The sequence below is a fragment of the Urocitellus parryii genome, chromosome 10 (assembly GCF_045843805.1).
Source record: "Urocitellus parryii isolate mUroPar1 chromosome 10, mUroPar1.hap1, whole genome shotgun sequence".
NCBI classification, from domain to species: Eukaryota; Metazoa; Chordata; class Mammalia; order Rodentia; family Sciuridae; genus Urocitellus; species Urocitellus parryii.
The window spans coordinates 93,454,291-93,466,734 of NC_135540.1; the positions used below are offsets into that span (position 1 = coordinate 93,454,291).

General features: G+C 36.1%; 1 pseudogene; it reads left to right on the forward strand.

The window, feature by feature from the left end:
* The first annotated feature begins 846 nt into the window (after positions 1-846).
* On the forward strand, positions 847-1,232 carry LOC113196064 (small ribosomal subunit protein eS25 pseudogene; annotated as a pseudogene).
* The last annotated feature ends 11,212 nt before the right edge of the window (positions 1,233-12,444 follow it).

Sequence of the window (12,444 nt, forward strand, 5' to 3'; positions counted from 1 at the left end):
AACATGCATGCCACTTTGAAAGAGAATAGCAGCAGAAAAAATTTGATTTTTATCAACCCAAATAATATTGTCATATAAAATTATAAAATTTGGGAACTTGTCTAAAATGAGATATGAAATAAGATATGAAAGCTGACATAAGTGTTAAATATTTTGCATAAACTATCTTGTTCCATATAATATTTGGGGAAAATTTGAGGGAAATGATGAATTTCATACAAAGATATAAGTATATTTCAAACTAAATTACTTGCAGTGGTCCCTTAAAAATTGATTCTCCAAGTATATTCTGAAGTTGGGCCACTAAGTGGCACACCCAAGCTATGAGAAGATTAGTGTAAAAGGATATCTGGATTTAATGATGTCTGTACCTTCAAATAATAATGAAAACCATAGTCAAAATTCCATATAAGGGCCTTGCAAAAACAAATAGTAGAACTCATCTTTGCAAGTGAATTTATGAATTTTTCATTTAAATTGACATAATTATTAGTATTTTCTATATTTCTAGGGGTTAGATTCCAAACTAAAGTAAAATATATGATACACGATTTGAAAAACTCCCTCTGCAAACAAACTTGAAGGGGTTTAAATTATAGAGAAAGTTTAGAAGTTTAATTTTATAAATGAATTACATTCCTCAGAAAAATATTTTTGGTATTTCCTTTTGCAAGAGATTTGAGAAATAGAATTTTGGAACTCAGTGAAAATATGAGCAATAGTTCAAACTTCATGTGCATAGAGAAATAGATAATGTAGTACCATATTTTTAGAATAGTAGATTTGACTTTTTGTCTAACATTGTGGTGAGGCTCCAGTAGCAGCCACTGCTCTCTGTACTTCACGATGCTTCCTAAGGACAAGAGAAAGAAGAAAGATGAGGGAAAATTGGCCCCAAAAGACAGACCCAGTGACCAAATCTGGGGCTAAGCCAAAAAGAAGTGGTTCAAAGGCAAAGTCGGAACAAGCTCATCAATCTAGTCTTTTTGACAAAGCTACTTCTGTCAAATTCTGTAAGGAAGGTCCCAAATGCCAGCTGTTGTCTCTGAGAGATTGAAGCCCTTCAAGAGCTCCTCATTAAAGGACTTCTCAAACTGGTCTCAAAGCACAGAGCTCAAGAAATTTATACTAGAAATACCAAGGGTGGAGATGCCCCAGCTGCTGGTGAAAATGCAATGAACAAGTCCAACCAACTGCACATTTGTATAAATAAAACTTTATTAAATCAATAAATAAAACAGTAGCTTTTTTTTTTTTCAAAAGTAACTGATAGTGAGTTTTGGTATTCTTGACTATGTATTAACCATGGCTTTAGAGGTTAAGAAGTTGTGATTGTAATGTTTATTAATTGTACAAGAGTGTAGGAGAACAGTAGAATGAATCGGGCTTAACTTTCCTATGTTCATGTATGAATACATGACCAGTGTAACTCCATATCACGTACAACTACAAGAATGGAAAGTTCTACTCCATGTGTGTACAATATGTCCAAATACATTCTACTGTCATGTATATCTAAAATGAGCAAATACAAAAATTTAAAAAGAGAGTCCAGGAGGTTTCTCTTCAGTATCTTTTATCTCTTCCCATAGTACACACTAAAGTTGTCTCTGTATGATAATCTTTCAATTAATGTTGTTGAATGGATCTTTTATTTTTGCATTATGCTTTATTATGTGCCACATAATGACATTTCAGTCAATGACAGATTACAATCTAAGATGATGCAGTCATAAGATTATAATATGGGGCTGGGGATGTGGCTCAAGCGGTAGCGCGCTCGCCTGGCATGCGTGCGGCCCGGGTTCGATCCTCAGCACCACATACAAACAAAGATGTTGTGTACGCTGAGAACTAAAAAATAAATATTAAAAAAATTCTCTCTTTAAAAAAAAGATTATAATAGAATTAAAAAATTCCTATCATCTTGTTTTATTGCACCCATCACAATGTTGTAGTGCAATGCATTTGTGGTGATGCTGGTTAAAAAAAAAAAAAAAAAAACTACTCCACTGCCAGTTATATAAAAGTATAGCACATGCAACTACATCAGTACATAATGATAATAAGCAACTAAATTAATGGTTAATATATTTACTATACTGTACTTTTAATTGCTATTTTAGAGTATAGTTCTTTTCCCTGTAAAAAAATATTGTAAAACATTATGAAATGTTTTGCCAGAGGTCACCTTATCCACTTTGGGTCAAGTGACTGATGTGTACCATCTAAGTTTGTGTAAGTATATGCTCTGCTGTTCACTTACAAAACAGCCTAATGATGCATTTTCCAGATTAAAATAAAATCTACAGCATACTTCCAATGTTGCCTCCTCCACGATCCTTTCTTGATTCCCCAAATATGTAACTTCCTCCTTTCTGAAATTCTTAACTACTATTTTTTAGGTGATTATTGAATAGATTTGCATTCAATTAGAAGATACAATACAGAAAAAATTCTTTTACTCGGTTTCTGGCAATGGTAGCAGCTTTCTTAACTATTGTACAATATGTCATAACCATAAAGTTGACATGAAGACCAACTATCAATGTTATTCAGATTTTACCAGTTTTTAAAATATAACAATTGTGTGTATGCATGAGAATGTGCTTAGTTCTGTGTAATTATATCACCTATGTAGATTTGTGTGATCATCCCTATAGTCAAGATGCTTGACTACAAGATTCTACCTATCTACTGCTACCTGGATCCCTCCCTGACCCTATCCCCTGACCAAGTCCTTGGCAAACAATCATCTGATTTCCATCTGTATAATTTTACCATCTCAAGTATATATAAATAGAACAATATAGTATTATAATCTTTTAAGGTTGGCTTTTTCATTCAGCACAATTCCTTTGAGATCTATGCAAGTTTCTGTGTATAAATAGCTTTTTATTTTTTATTGCTGAGTAGTATTCCATGGTATGAATATTTGAGAGTTTGTTTAACCATTCACCCATGGAAGGACATTTCAGTTGTTTTTAGTTTTGGTGCAATTACAAATAAAATTTCTGTGAACATTCATGCATAAGTTTTTGTATGAGCCTAAATTTCACTCCTCTGGGATTAATGGCCTAGAGTTCAATTGCTAAGTTATATTATTAAGTATATGCTTAGTTTTTGCAAGAAACTGTCATATATTTTTCAGATAGTTCTGTATCACTTTTTATCTCTCAGTACTTATGCTCTGTACATGTGAGAACAGAAGTGATTGTAATGACTGGACTATAAGCTCCATGTGGATAGGAACCATGTGTGATTCATTTTTATGTCCTCAATAGTACAAAAAAAATACATTATTTATGACTGGTGTGCAATAAAGATTTATTAAGGGCTGTCTGTGTAGCTCAGAGGTAAAGGACTTATCTAGTGTTCACAAGGCCCTGGGTGTGATCCCCAGCAACACACACATCTCCTGGTTTTCTGACACATGTATCATCTTCTGCACCGTGAAAGAAATTTCAATGTAGGTTTATATTCAATAAATATTTTGGTATTGTTACAGCCACAACCCTGTCATTTGTATTAACATATTTTTTTCTTATACAACTCTCAAGGTGGAGTGAAAAACATCCTGAGAAATGCAAGCAGAAGATCTCCTTTAGTTAATATAGATTCATCAATAGTTTCCACTTTGGCATAGCTTTCTGTCTTAAACTCCATAGTCAGTCTCTATACTCACTGCTTTCCATGTACCTTTATTCCTTTGCTTCTCCCTTGCTTTGTCACTCTGTGACACTCATTTTTTACCACTACCATGTTAAAATCCTGCTCTCCCTACTCTTTCCCTACACCTTGTACTCAAACATATTTGGAGAAGAGAAGAACTCACAATCCTCCTGACTGTTCTAGCTTCAGGTCCATGGTCACACCTCTAGCACACGCAGTGCTCCCCTGACTTGCATTTTGGCTCTCTCCTTCAATTACTGTCCAGCTCTCCTCAATGACTATTTTTGCACATTTTCATTTTCTCAATTCCTCGAACACCTTCCTCCCATCCTCATTTTTCAGTGATGCTTTTGTTTTGTTTTGTTTTATTTTTTAAAATTTTTTCTTTTTAATTATACAAGAAAGTAGAATGGATTTTGTCAAATTATACATACATAGACTGTAACTTATTCTATTTACAATCCCACTCTTGTGGTTGTACACGATGCAGTGTTACCCTGGTCATGTATTCAAATATGAAGCTAGGAAAGTTATGTCTGATTAATTCTATTATCTTCCCTAATACTCTCCCTCCTCACTTTCCTTCCTTTCCCTTTGTCTAATTCAATGGATTTCTATTATTCCCCTCCCCAACCACCCTTGTTTTGGGTTAGCATTCACAAATCAAAGAGAATATTCAACCTTTGGTTTTGGGGGATTTGCTTATTTCACTTAGCATGATATTCTCATTTACTGGCAAATGCCATTATTTCATTATTCTTTAAGACTAATATTCTATTATGTATATAAACCACATTTTCTTTATCCATTCATCCATTGAAGGACACTTGAGGTTGTTTCTATAGCTTAGCTACTGTGAGTTGAGCTGCTACAAATGCTGAGGTGGCTGCATTATCATAGTATGCTATTTTTAAGTCTATTGAGTATAGACTGAGGAGTGGCATAACTGGATCAAATGGGGTTTCCATTCCAATTTTTCTAAGGAATCTCCATACTGCTTTTCAGAGTAGTTGAATCAATTTTCAGTTCTACCAACCATGTATGAGAGTACCTTTCTCCCCACATCCTTGCCAACATTTATTGTTACTCATAGTCTTGATAATTGCCATTCTGACTGGAGTGAGATGGAATCTCAGTCTAGTTTTAATTTGCATTTCTCTAATTGCTAGATGTTGGCATAATTGCAGCCATCTTCCTTTCCCCCACCCCCGCTTTATGAATACTGTTCTTATTCCCAAGAAATAAAACTAGCCTGAGATAAACCTGGAGATGTGCCAGTCTCCCTGTTCTCTAATTGAGAGATAGGAGAGAACTTATGGGGCCCTGAGATGGGGACTTACTGGTTTCCCTGTTCTCTCCTTGAGAAGATAAGAGACATGCTCATTTCCCTGTTCCCTCTTCTGAGAGATAGGAAAACTGCCTGTCTTTGTTCCCAAGAAACACACTTGCCTTCCACAAGAACAGGGAATGCTTATTATGCCAGTCAAGACTAAACCCGCCCCTACCCTGCGGCCATGATTCTAGCCTATAAAAGGTAACATTCAAGGGAGAGTTGCTACTGCTCTCCCTCTCTCTATGCAGAGCAGCCTTGTCAGGCACATGACAATAAACATACTTCTTATCCTGGGTGTCAGTCCTGCACCACTTTTCTTTTACTAGAGATGTGGAACATTTTTCATACATTTCTTGACCATTCATATTTCTTATTTTGTCAAGTGTTTGTTCAGTTCCTTTGCCCATTTGTTGATTGAGTTATTTGCTTTCTTTTGGTGTTGAGTTTTTTGAGTTCTTTGTATATCCTTGAAATTAATGTCATATCTGAGGTGCAGGTGGTAAAGATTTTCTCCTATTCTCTGGGATCTGGTGATGATTTTGTTTCTTATCTCCTTCACCGAAAATTGAAGGGGACACAAGAAACTTTGAACAGACCCTTTGGACCATCTCTACACACTTACCAGAGCTGTACCTGCACACTCTGCCTGCCCACCTGTTACCAAGGATGTTATGATCCCCTTCATAAATATCAGAAGGACTTTCACCTGGAACATGTCTATAAATGAAGTCCCCAGGTTCTACTCCCTGCTTTCCCCAAGTGTCCCCCCTCATGACATCATCATGCATCCAGTTTCTCAGGCCCAAAATGTCCTCACCATGTTCAATTCATCCCTGCCAGGTCTACCTTCAAAACATACAAGACTTCAACCTTTTTAAACTATTTTCATAGTCTGAATAACCATCTTTTTTTTCTCACCTTGTACAACTGAAACATTCTCTTAATTCCCTGCCTTCTGCTCCTACTTAGCTTGCCACCCATTTCTCTCTTCTCAGAAAGGTCATAGAATACCTTTTGAAATGTGAGTCCAACAACAATGGCTTTTTACCCGACTTAGAATAAAACTGAAAGTCCTTGTTGCACTCTACAAGGTCCAATAAAAACAATTTTTCTTTGCTCATATCTTCAATAACATATTTTCTTTCCTCTCTTTCTCTGCCTCTCAGTACTCTGACTACTTTGGCAACTTTTTTATCCCTCAAGCATCTCATGACTTCCTCTGTACCCACATTTTTACTTTGACTGTGTTATCTTCCTGGAAAGCTAGTTCTATAAATATCATGTGATTTTTTCCCCCCTTCCTTTCTTTTCACTCAAGGCTCTGTCCAGTTGTCAACTCCTCAGAGAGGCTTGGTTTGACCACTTTATCTTGCATAGTAACCGCTGTGACTCATTTTCCTTTTTTTTCTTTTTAGTAATCATCTCTGATACTATACCATTCATGCACTCATTACTCTAATCTCTGCCTCTGTTGTCATGTGGTGGTATCACCTAAGTGTTTGTGTCTATTGCCTCTTCGGAGAATACGAGTCATTGGCTTAAAATCCACCTTAATCCAGTAAAACTCACCTAAACTAAATACATCTACAACGATATTGTCTCTAATCAAAATTACTTTCTGATGCTCCAGTTGGACATGAATGTTTTGGGGACACTATGTAACCCAGTAAAAGGTCCAAGACAGAAGTTATGCTCTTTTTGTAACCTTAGAAGTGACACTAACCTGATTTTGGGAGCAACATCCCATCATCTTAGCTACATTCTATTTGAGAAGTACGTGCTCTGGTAAGCAAGTAAATGCTGTAATTTTCTGAAGAAAACTTTGCCTTGTTTTTCCTTTTATAGATTTTACTTTTATTAATATCTTTATGTTTGAATTGTATTTTAATATTTTGAAGTACATCTTTCCCGATTTAAAATTCTTCTACTTTTTTTTTTCATGGAGAGGACTTGTCATGAAGGTAATTTTCATGTACTTGACATTCACCTAAAATTATAAATTTGAAGAAGAACCATCATGACCATCACTAAATCAGTCTAAACTCGGGGAACTGAAGTACACAAACTTGTAAATTTCAGGAGGTTGGAATCATAGAGGGCTATGTTAGAGGGTGCCTATCCCAAGCTTGTACTTGTAGGTCAATCAAACATTGTGACTCAATTTGACTTTTATTTCCCAGTCCATTCACTTAATAAATAAAATAGTAAATTTTAGTAAGGGGATAGAAAGTAAGTGAAATACAAGGTGAATGTGGCTCTCAACACTCCAGTGAAAGGGACAGTAACAGAGAGGCATGTAATGGGGTACTTTGGGTAGTCTGAAGAAGAGTATGGAGCTAAGATTAATTGTGTAGGGCAGAGCTTGTTGGAGGAGATGATTGTTCTGTGTTTCCTTATGTTTATGCCTATTTTGTGTTGTTATAATAGAATACCTGAGATTGAATAATTTATAATAATCAGAAATTTATTGGCTTTACAGTTCTGGAGACTGAAAAGTTTATGGTCGAGGGGATCAACATTTGCTAAAGATTTTCTTGCTGTGTCAATCCATGGTAGAAGGCAGAAGGGCAAGAGAAGAAGAAAAAAAAAGAGAGAGAGAGAGAGATGACATAAATATGTGCCAACCTCCCCTGAACTGCCTTTAATAATGGCTTTTAATAATGAAATCGGTCCTGAAGTAGTTTGGGGTTAACTAGATATCCATATGCAAAAATAAAAAAGAAGGAAGGAGGGAAGGAAAGAAGGAAGGAAGGAGGAGAAAGGAAGGAAGAAAGGAAGAGAGGGAGGGAGGGAGGACTCCTTTCTGATACCACATACTATAAGTAATTCCGAGGTAATTCAGGCAAGATCACAATGTAAAAGTCAAAATAATAAAGCATGAGATGAAAAACAAGAGAAAATGTCTTCATAATCTGTGTTAGGTTAATATTTTCTAAACAGGACACAAAAAGGCACTCACCATAAAGGAAAGTTTGACAATAGGATATCATCAAAATTAAGAACTTCTGTCCATAAGGATACCATTAAGAGAATGAAAAATAGTCTCTCACTGTGGTAAAATTTATGTACAATAAATATTGTGAACAAAGGAATCATAATCAGAATATATAAATTGGAATGGTAAGATTTCATAATGGTAGGGATGGATGTAATTTCATAACAGATCTAGTTTAATTCAATGTTTTAAGCCACAAGAAAAAAGGCTGATGTGTAATATAGTTAAAACTAGGACACAAGCCAAGTAACCCAAAATTCTAAGCTATTTTGTTATATCTGTGATAAAGTCTACTTCCATATTTTAAAAGATGTAAGTAGCATTAAACAGCTTTCATTATGAATAAATTTTAGATTTACAGCACAGTTGCAAAAACAGTAAAAGGAATTTCTTTACATCCCTCACACTTCTTCCTTTAATGCAAACATTTGCATAACCATAGAGTAGTTATTGAGAGAAGAAAATCAACCTTAGAAAAAATTAGAAATTAAGTAATTTTAGCCTAATTTTTAATAAAAATGAGAAATTTTTATTCCTTAAAAAATATGGCACATGAGTGATCTAGGAAATACTAATAATTTCTTTCATAATTTTCAATACATGCCAAAAACCATGATCTCATCCTTTGATGTTTAAGATCTTTTAAAATTTTAAAGGAAAAGTAGAAATATTTTAGATATTCTGGTTTATTATTATTAAAACTCATCTGAGTACAATGAGAGGAATGGTTTTCAAGCTGTGATGTATCACATTTAACAGAAGTATCTGACAAAAATACAATCTCTTGAACCCTATTCTTACATTTCAATACAGTCAGTCTGGAGGAGTCTAGGAATCTGTATTTTAAATGATCATTTGCTGGAGAACCTTCTTTGATAAACATAACCTTAGAGCAGATTTGGCATAAACCAGTTGGTACATTGGATGGGTTTTGAAAGAGTTGATTTTCATTAACCATCTTTCAACTGGTTAACTGGATATCCATATGCAAAAACCCTATTACCACAAACCCTTTAAAAATGTCTTCAGAGCAGGAAATCAATCCCACTGGCAATGCAGAATCAAAGGAAAGGGAAGAGAACCCCACTCCAAATGCTCTTAGGATCAGCTCTGAGGTGAAGGTAGAAAGTCATACATCTGAAAACTTGTCAGGAAAGGATTAGAGCATTCAATCCAAGAGCCATTTATGATCAATTGGTATTTGCCAGGTAAAAATTCCAAGCACACACACCTGCCTTCACTGAGGAAGAGTGAAAAGATGAGCTTTAGAAGGCTGAGTGTTGTGTGGCGAGAGTAGTACTTGTTAAGCACTTATATAGTAATAAATGCTTGTTGCTTTTGTATTTGACCTTAAGTTTAAAAAAATAATAAAGTCCTGACACTTTTAAGATGTTAGAAAAACTGTTTTCTTTGGTTACCAAATAAGATAACTGAGGAAATATGTGCAAACACTTAACATGTATAAAAATGAGAAGGCAGTGTTCCTAGGAATAATGAAGAGTCCATGATAATTCATTACCAATATTGTGCTAATAACCAGCTCTGTGCATATCACCTCCTAAAGCCAAGTTCATCAGTTTCATGTTGGTAGCTTGAAATGAGGCATGTCAGGATATTTACATAATGGAAATTGGCAAACAGAAATCAGGTCTTTCTCTGTGCCTCCAATCCACACCCTGCCCCTGGGGAAAGTTGGGTTTTGTTAAGCATTTACCAGTTCACTACTAATTTTATCCAATTGTCAGAAGCAAGTGCTGTGGCAAGTAAATGCTGTAATTTTCTCAAGAAATCTTGCGGGTTTTTTTTTCTTTTATAGATTTTACTTTTACTGATATCTTTAAGTATGAATTGCATTTTAATGTTTTGAGGCACACCTTTCCTTATATAAAATTCATCTCTTTTTTTTTAATGGGGAGAACTTCTCATGAAGGCAAATATCAGCAATATTGATTCTACCTCTGTTTAATGGAAACTGAATCCTGGTAGTTTTGGAGGTTAAAGTGACTGGGATCTGTATACTAATATGTCATAAATGAGGCTAAAATAAAATGAAGATATTGGGTGGAGATAGATTTACAAATTGGGAAACACAGGCTCAGTTGGGCCAAACTAGCATTCAGCTGAAAGTGGGCTTGGGCTCTAAATAAGTCCAGAGGTCGGAGACTAATGATAACATAGGTGGTTGTGAAGCTTACAAGCCTGGGGAATGTGCTGGTCAAAAGGAAGAACCGGTCATTCCAGTATTTCTCAAATTTTTGAAAGGCATTGTTACATTATGGAAAATTGTTCCCTCTGGCAGATTCAGTTCCCTGAGCAATGTCTGTTTGTCAATCTTCCACATGTCAGTACATCTCTAAGGCTCAGGAAAGGATTGTTCCTCCCCTTGCCCCCATTCTGTAGCCACTTTGGCTTTTATTCAGTCACAGCTGCCCCTTATATTTCTTATGTCACTTAAGGCAGACTCTGCCATCAAGGAGCCATGTCCCAGGAGGAAGTGAGTGTGTCTTCAAGGATGACATTCCTCTGTAGAAGCTGCTGCTAAACAAAAAACACAGCTATATTTTCTTCCCTCTCTCCCCACGAGGGTGATTTCAGTCATTTCTAGTGTGTCTTCCTTCTGCCTTCTCTTGGCTATTTTAATTCTCTGTTTGCCTTTTGACAGAAAAGAGATTTATGTTTCAAAGACTCAAAATTGAAAAGGAATATTAATAGGACAATGCCGTAAAGAAGAGGTTTTGATTAGAAACAAGGTCAAAAATATAAATTTGTTTTTAATATAGGTATCTTCAGTTGCTTTAGATTAATTAGTGTTAAAAGGAATAAAATCCAAATAAAATTCTCAGATTTTTACCCACACAACAACAACAACAAAAGAGTAAATCCTTTGCTTTTCATTTATTTCCTCAGTCTCTGCACACCATCTAGTGGAAATAAGGGGTAATGACTAAGATATTAAAAGTAAGCAGAAAGGCCTGCATCACCGGCAAACTAGTATTCATTATCAGAATAATTAGATTTAAACTGACTGAAGCTGTAAAACCAGAGAAAAACCTGATTAGACCCTGTGGCTTCAATTACCTTTACTTAATTGCTTTCATCACCAATTTCAAAAGTCACACAGCTAAAGCAGGAAATTCCCATTAGCTTTGCTATAGGTAGAAGACCCCTCTAATACAGGAGTGAAGATGCTAATTAATAGTGGCCCAAGTTGTTTTTCAGAAACTTGAAGGCTGCTTTTGTTTGTTTCAGACAGTTTGAAACAAACCCTTCTCCTGGGCCTATGTAGGTATGTGTTAGGTGACATTTTGGCATCAAGGGCCAAAACCTTCACCCTCAGATCATGTTAAGATCACCATTTCTGGATATGTGTCCTAGGAAGAGCCAAAAAGTTTCATCACCCAAGTGTGGGCCACCAATTACTTTACGTTTCCTTATTTTCCATTACCTTTCCCTATATCTCAGAATATCCTGCTTCTGTATTCCACAAAAGTAGCAGGATATAAGGTCAATACTCATAAATCAATAGCTTTCATGTACTCCCACAGCAATTCAGCTGAGAAATCAGGAAAACCATTCCCTTTGTAAAGGTAAAACTTCTAAGCTGATTCTAAGCCGCAGAGCCTGAGTTAAAGTGTAAAAGACCAGGCATCCTAAAGTTTCCAAAGTGCAGGGATTGGGTTAAAAAGTAAAAGACTAGGTATTGTTAGAGTCCCTCTGCTACCCCCAAAACCTGTAATCCCTGTAGCTGTTAGGACAATACTGGAACTGCCCAGTAAATATTTCCACTGACTTTCTGGTTGTTTAATAGCTAAGGGTTCCGAGTTGCTTGGCACATAGGCATTGCAGGACCTAAACCAATCAGTTTGAATGTGTACCCCACTTAGGAGCACCAATCACCCCTGTCCAAACTGTTCCCGCCAATGAATGTGCTAATCCGGTCTCAGAGATGTTGTTCAATTTTCCCGCGCCTCATGGTGATTTGTTCTGATGTATGCAAAGCCCCCCCACCCTCTCCAAAAAGTGTACTTAAGCTCCGCTTGACCTCTGCTCTGGGCTCTGGGCTACTCTCCCTTCTTGAGTGAGCACGGAGCCCCAGTGCGCTGGAATGAATCCCCAATAAATCCCCTTTTGCCAATTGCATGGAGTCAGTCTCTTGGGTGGTCTCTCCCTCCGACGTTTCGACGGACCCTTACACCTTTACAATATCTTTTTTTAAAAAAACCCTAGGAATGAATTTAACCAAGGAAGTAAAAGAACTCTACAATGAAAACTATAGAACACTTAAGAAAGAAATTTTAAAAAGACTTCAGAGGTTGGAAAGACCTCCCATGTTCTTGGATAGACTGAATTAATATTGTCAAAATGGCCATCCTGTCAAAAACAGCATACAAACTTAATGTAGTGTCCATAAAATACCAATGACATTCTTCACAGAACTAAAAAA